This window comes from Vidua macroura, chromosome 6 (assembly GCF_024509145.1).
Source record: "Vidua macroura isolate BioBank_ID:100142 chromosome 6, ASM2450914v1, whole genome shotgun sequence".
NCBI lineage: Eukaryota > Metazoa > Chordata > Aves > Passeriformes > Viduidae > Vidua > Vidua macroura.
In genome coordinates this window covers 48,340,251-48,345,227 of record NC_071576.1, presented here as the reverse complement: position 1 = coordinate 48,345,227, position 4,977 = coordinate 48,340,251, and positions in this window count along the sequence as shown.

The following is a 4,977-nucleotide window of genomic DNA, read 5'->3' as shown; positions in this document are numbered from 1 at the left end:
CCACCTTGTGGCTTTGCTTAGTACTAAGCTCTGAAGTATTTATGTATATTTTAACATGGATGTCTCCCCATAAGTGTCAGATGTGGCCAGGCGGACTAGGGCAGTGATTGCCCCCCTGAATTGGGCACTGGGGAGGCTGCATATAATTTGACAGGTTCTAAAATCCAGAAGTGGTCGACATAAAAATATGAGTGTAGAACATGCCACTCCAATTTAAATAAATTAAAAAAAAAATTTGGAAACACTAATCCACCTTCAAAATATACTGAAATTTATAGTGTTTTAAACAACCTCAAATGACACAGAACATATGAAGGAAGTGAAAATTCCTTTTAAAATTACTGTCATTTATTTTTCTCTAGCCAGAGGAAAAAAAAACCTTTTAGCGAAATTGGAAGAAAATATGCTGCCGTGCCCCTGGCTTCACCTGCCCAGCTGTGGCACAGACAGCTACAGGGGACACTCCCCTGTATCTCCAGGAGAATCGGGGAACGGCTTGGACTGAGCGCTTCGCTGTTGGTCCAATATGGAGGAGACGCAGCATCCAAGGAGATAACAAAGGAGCCAACTCAAGGCTGGGGAAGCAAACTTGGTTTTAATCCAGGCTCTGAGAAGCTCCAAACACCAGGTGATCCAATAGCTGAGCGCCCTCTCTGCACTCTGGCAACAGCTTAAATATGGGAGTGGTAACAGGGGGAAGGGAACCCCCATTAACCAATGGGGGGATTTGAGGGAGTGGAGGATGAGGGGATAGACAGGTACAAAAACCAATGGGGGAAGCTTAAGGGAGGGGCCCCTTGCCCCCAGCCAATCACTTGATGCCCAAAATAGAAGAATCTGGAAGAGAGGGATGGGGAGCCGAGTGATGGACAAGGCACCAAGGGACTAAGCAGTTTCAGGGAGATAGACATTGAGGGTAGAGGCGGGAAAACTCGGGGCAGAACCATTGGGAGGAAATGGGGAGTTAAGGGACAAACCATTACAGAACAATTATAAAAATGTAAAAACCCAATACAAGAATTCCCCCTTTTTGTTTTAAAAAGGAAGGGACGAAAACTTAAGTCTAAAAGGAGGTGAACTCGGCTTGGGGTATTCTGAGTCAGGGTAGAGGTCCCCGAACCTAGGCTGATGGGTTGGAGCTGTTTCTCACCACGGACAATCTTCTAGCTCTTCTTCCAGAGCTGTGGGTACCTCTACCCTGTTTATCTCCACTGGAGATGTGATGTCTTTGATTAGCTTAAACACCATCCACTTGATGACCCCAAAGCCGATTAGTATCACCAAAATAATGAATGCAACTAAAAGTCCCGGTTTTAAAATTGACCCGACCCAGCCTGAGAGTCCCCATCCTTTGAAGAGTCCAGATAACCAGTCTGCATCAGCAGTTTCTTTCTTAATGTCCTTGGCCAGCTGCTGTAACTGATCAATTCTTTTATGGATGTCCTCAGCCCTTGATGTTAAATTGAGGCAGCAGAGCCCTGGAAATTCCTCTCACCTGTGATTATGTAAAAGTAAAAGAAAGTCAATTGCTGCACGGTTTTGTAGGGTGGCCTGCCTTGTTATTTCCTTGTCAGATAGAAGGTCTGAAAGCGCGGCTGATGTAACGTTGGCCTGCTTAGCTACCCAGCATTCTAGATTGGCTAATTCACCCATCGCCTTCGCGATTTCTATCCAAGGGAGGATAGTGATGATAGCAACGCCTTTTGGCTTAGACCAGTGAATTATTTCTGAGTCACAATTTGGGTCCAAATTATTGAAACTTCTTTTTGGGTGCGCCAATTCCTTGCTGTTGTTTTTGGCTTGCCAATCCAAAATTTGGGTTTTCTTGGGTGTAAACAGGCTCAGCCAGCCAAAAGTATGTGGGCCTCCAATCAGATGAGAGGGGATGCCTGCTCAAGCTCGATCACCACAAATTAAAAATGTACCATTTGGAAGGGAGTAGGGTTTGCTATCAGGGGTAGATGCCTTGGGGATGTGTATTATCTTTTTGCACCAATTTTGGGCTGTGTAATTAATATTGTATTGTTTTATTTCCATATATGGGTGAGCTTGGGAATGGGGATTAACGGTGAAATGAATACAAATAAAAGCTTTGGAAGAACCTAAGAGATTAAATTCTTGGGGGTCTTTGTTCATAGCTGGCAGTTTTTTGACCCACTCCTCCCAAGGATTTACTTCTCTGACTATGAAGGAGTGAGCCTTCCTCTTGGGTTGAGAGGAGGCTTTGAGGAGAATGAAAGGGAGTTCGTCTGACTTAAATGGGATCCCCACAAGGCAGGTTAATAACGGATTGGAAGCTGAGGAGGTGGCGAGGCAAATGTGATCTTGATTGAAGGCTCTGGCCAGCATTGTCCACATGTTCACTTGGGGCTGAGGAACAATCCACTCGGTGCTATGATGGAGCATGCCAAGCAGAAGCAGCAGCTGCAGGATGGGGTTCATTCTGATGGTCACGTCTGCTGGGTCTGGGTCAACGGAATCTACAATAAATCTTAAAAACAGGAGATATTAGGACAGAGGAGGGGACAGAGAATTTAGAGTGTATGGCGTCTCTTCCTCCTCTACCACGCATTGGCCACCTGTGTTGATGTCTTGGGCTTGGGAGTTTTAGGAACATAAGGTTTCACCCACTTGGAGGGGACCCACTTCAAACCTGAGGGAGTGGAGACGCAGGCGTATCCCCTCCCCCAGGTTATCATTTTGTAGGGTCCCTCCCTTTCCCATGTCTCTGGATTCTTAATGAGAACTGGTGGACAAGCCTTTAGGCTGGATTGATTACTTTCTAAAAAGTGCCTGGTAATTGGCGGATTTAAATTCTCAAATGTACAGTTCAAGAAATTGATAGTAAATAGAGCTTTTGACAACCTTACTTGAGGGGACTCCACCTTCATCGCCTGTTGCTGTTGATGCAAAACCCTCTTCAGGCTCTGGTGGGTCCTCTCTACCATGGCTTGGCCTGTCGGGGAATAGGGGATGCCGGTCTTATGCTCTATTCCCCATTGTTGCAGGAAGCTCCGGAATTCCTTGGACTTGTACGCTGGGCTGTTGTCCATTTTGATGACTTTGGGGATGCCCAGCATGGAGAAAGCCTGAACCAGATGTCTTGTGGTATCAGAAACCTTCTCCCCTATGTGGGCCAAAGCGTAAAAGTATCCACAGACACGTGGACATATTTGAATCTGCTGAATGATGGAATGTGGGTTACATCCATCTGCCACACCTCACAGCTCTTCAAACCCTGGGGGTTTGCTCTGGAACTCAGGGAAGGGAGAGAGTTTTGCTGGCAACTGGGACATGTGGCCACAATGGCCTGGGCCTGTTCACACATCAGGTGGAATTGGCGAACCAGGCCAGGCGCATTTTGATGGAAGAGCTGGTGGCTGATCTTGGCTTGGCTGAACACATCTGGGAGTGGGGCCATTTGAACAGGTGCAGCGAGGGCATCAGCTCTTCGATTGCCGTTGGCGATGAACCCCAGCAGGTCGGTGTGTGACCTGACATACATCACATAAAACGGTTGTTCTTGGTGGGAGACTAACTTTACCAATTTTGAGAGCAACTCGTACAATGCAATGTTGGAAACTTCCTGCAGAATTGCATTTTCTGCTCTGGACACTGCACCTGCAACATAGGCTGAATCAGTGACCAAACTGAATGGTTCAGAGAACCTCTCAAAAGCTCTGACGACAGCGGCCAGCTCAGCTACTTGAGGTGATCCTTCCACCTCGCCAACATCTGCCTCCCACCACTGAGTCTGAGGATCCCTCCAAGTCACAACTGACTTGTGAGATGCTCCGGATGCGTCTGTAAACACTGTCAGCACTTTTAGAGGTGTCTTGCTCTGAATTGATTTTAGTGATAAGGTGAATTGGACATCCAAATTGAAAATTTTGGGGGCCAGTCAGTGAATTGAAATTTGACTGGTGTAGCTGTCCAATGCAAATTGCAGGGCTTCGTTTTCTTGAAGCAGATGTTCCAACATTGCTTTCGATAGATGGCCCGATTCCAATTTTAGTGGAATGTGGAGGCAGTCAAAGTCACACCCTGCCAGCTCCCTGATCTGGACTCTTGCTTTCCAGATCAGTTCTGCAACCAGCTCTTGTGGCCTTGTCATCCTTTTGGACCTGTTGTGACTGAAGAAGACCCACTCTATGATTAAGAGTGGATCCTTCCGGCCTTGGTCCTCCTTCCCTACTTGGGTGACCTCCCATTGGAAGATCACCCCGTGGAGGTGCGGCAGCTTACCAAGAATAATGAATTTGAAGGGCAGGCCTGGTTGGTCCCAGTGGGCTTGCCTGGCAGACATCATGTCCTGTACTTTCTTCAGTGCGGCCTTCGCTTCCTGGGTAAGGGTCCTAGGAGAACTAGGCTCCTCTTCCCCTTTCAATAAATTGAAAAGCAGGACTAGGTCTTCAGTGGAGATACCCAGCCAAGGCCTTACCCAGTTTAAAGAGCCACACAGTTGCTGAACATCGGCTAAAGTCTTGATGTTATTCTTGATAACCAATTTTTGGGAGCAATGGTCCGCTTTCCAATCTCCAGGCCCAGGTACTTCCAAGGTGGCATCCACTGAACCTTGTCCTCTCGGAGCTCAAACCCTGCAACAATCAATGAATTGATTGTCAGATCAAGCACGTGGGTAAGCATGTCATCGGTTGGGGCACATACTAAGACGTCGTCCATATAGTAAAGTATGATAACTTCACTAACAGCTGCTCGGACTGGGGACAGCAAGGAAGAGACGTACCACTGGCAAATACATGGGCTGTTCTTCGTTCCTTGTGGAAGTACTTTCCAGTGGTATCTCTTCTTTGGGGCTTCTCGGCTGATGGTGGGAACAGAGAAGGCGAAACGTGGGGCATCGTCAGGGTGTAGAGGAATTTAGAAGAAACAGTTCTTTATGTCTATTATGGCCAAATTCCAGTTTTGGGGGAGCATCATCAGGGACAGCATTCCTGGCTGGAGAGAACCCATGTC